The sequence below is a fragment of the Hylobates moloch genome, unplaced genomic scaffold (genome assembly GCF_009828535.3).
Source record: "Hylobates moloch isolate HMO894 unplaced genomic scaffold, HMol_V3 SCAFFOLD_1, whole genome shotgun sequence".
NCBI lineage: Eukaryota > Metazoa > Chordata > Mammalia > Primates > Hylobatidae > Hylobates > Hylobates moloch.
This window is the reverse complement of record NW_026652276.1, coordinates 69,008,961-69,010,852: the sequence shown is the minus strand read 5'-3', so window position 1 is coordinate 69,010,852 and position 1,892 is coordinate 69,008,961. Positions and strand designations below refer to the sequence as shown.

Sequence of the window (1,892 nt, the reverse complement as noted above, 5' to 3'; positions counted from 1 at the left end):
ATGATGAGTTCGTGTCCTTTGTAGGGACATGGATGAAACTGGAAAACATCATTCTCAGTAAACTATCGCAAGGACAAAAAACCAAACACCGCATGTTCTCACTCATAGGTGGGAATTGAACAATGAGAACTCATGGACACAGGAAGGGGAACATCACATTCCGGGTACTGTTGTGGGGTGGGGGGTGGGGGGGGGGCGGGGACAGCATTAGGAGATATACCTAATGCTAAATGACGAGCTAATGGGTGCAGGAAATCAACATGGCACATGGATACATATGTAACAAACCTGCACATTGTGCACAGGTACCCTAAAACCTAAAGTATAATAAAAAAAAAAAAAAAAAGAAATTACTGAGAAACAAAGACACAGGAAAAGTTTTTTAAAGTGAGGAAAAGTAGAAAATCCTTTAGAGGCCTTTACAGAGATAGCATAGAAACCATGTAGTTGACATTTTGTCTTTTCATTTATTTTATTTATTTTTAAAAAGTTCTTCTTTTTTAATGAAATAAATCCAAAAGACGTACAGTCAGGCTCAAGTTGTGCAGTTCACAAGCATGGGGGAAACAAACAAAACAACGAAGCTCAGGATGGTCAGAGCAGAGTTAACCCAGGACGAGGCTGGACTTGCCACCAGGGGGATATCCTTTGGATGGTGCTGGGGCCGGGGCCACTGGGCTCAGCACAGGTGCAGCAGGCGCGGGTTTCTCTTCCCTCGGCCCCAGGCTGCCTTGCTAGTCTGTGTCCACATTTTCATGAATGTCACCTTCTCCCTTCAGATCTAAGAATCTGCAGAGTTCACTTCAGAAGCGTTCCTTCCCTGCAGTCCAGATGACTCCAAGTCTTCTCGGCCACCTCTAGACTTGGCACCTGCCGAGTGGCCCAAGAAGGTGGATTTTCTTCAGGTGTCCCAAAGATATTAGAGGCCATTTTGGTGTTCTGTTGGTTCATCAAAACCCAGTGAAAAATTGGATCCACCATCTGGCAGCCGCAAAACCCGGGAGCTATTCCCGCTGTTGGGGTCGACACCCTTGAAGGTGGTGGTGGTGGTCATGGCACAGAGGAGCAAGTTAGGCTGGTGTGGAAGCAGAATGCTGACAGGGTCGGACTGAGGGGCACAGGGAGGCTCCAAACCCCACAGACTGGCCCCCGCTGGGGGAGTCTCGTGCCCACATGTTAGCTTTTCAAATGCTATTTGGAATATGTTTATTATGTCTCTTTAAATGCTATTTTGAAATGATACTTATTACTACCTAAGATGTAAATAACTCATCCTAGGTCAAAAACGGCATGGTTAGTGGGCTTCGAACATAATCTCTTCTGTACAGCTTTTGAAATATGGGACACCATGGCTATTCAGTTAGGTCCCTTGCTGGTGAGTCAGGCAGCCAATACCATCAGAAGCTGACCACATACGTGCCCCCCCATGGAAGCTTCTGTAGCACAACCATGTAAGGCAAGCCTTGGACACGAAGTCCCTGTGCCCAGTTGACTCACAGCTCCACTTATCTCCACGTGAGATCAAAATACAAATGCCAAAATTTCATTTCCCCAATTTTCTATTTTTGCTAATTGCCTCCACCTTGCTCTTTTTCTTTATATCCTATGCATGTTTGACATTTTAAAAAGGTGTTTTTAGCTCTGAATTTAAGCAAATTGGCCCACAGATCTCCCAGTGAGTAGCAGACTCCCAGTTAATATTCGTGGTGTCTTAAATGTTAACACTGCTTGGTTTTGCCTTGTTGCCTTTGCCTTGGCCCCAGCTAGTTTTAAATTGTGTTTACACAATTTTACAGAGTTCCTTGCATTTTTTCTTTAATGAGTAACGATATCTAGCATCGAGTTCAGTTTGGTTGGCTATTTCACTACTATTCTGTACATAGGACAGTTAA

At 44.5% G+C, this 1,892-nt stretch overlaps 1 pseudogene; it reads right to left on the bottom strand.

The window, feature by feature from the left end:
* Nucleotides 1-605: 605 nt before the first annotated feature.
* Nucleotides 606-1,054, bottom strand: LOC116809532 (jupiter microtubule associated homolog 1-like; annotated as a pseudogene).
* Between the last annotated feature and the right edge of the window lie 838 nt (nucleotides 1,055-1,892).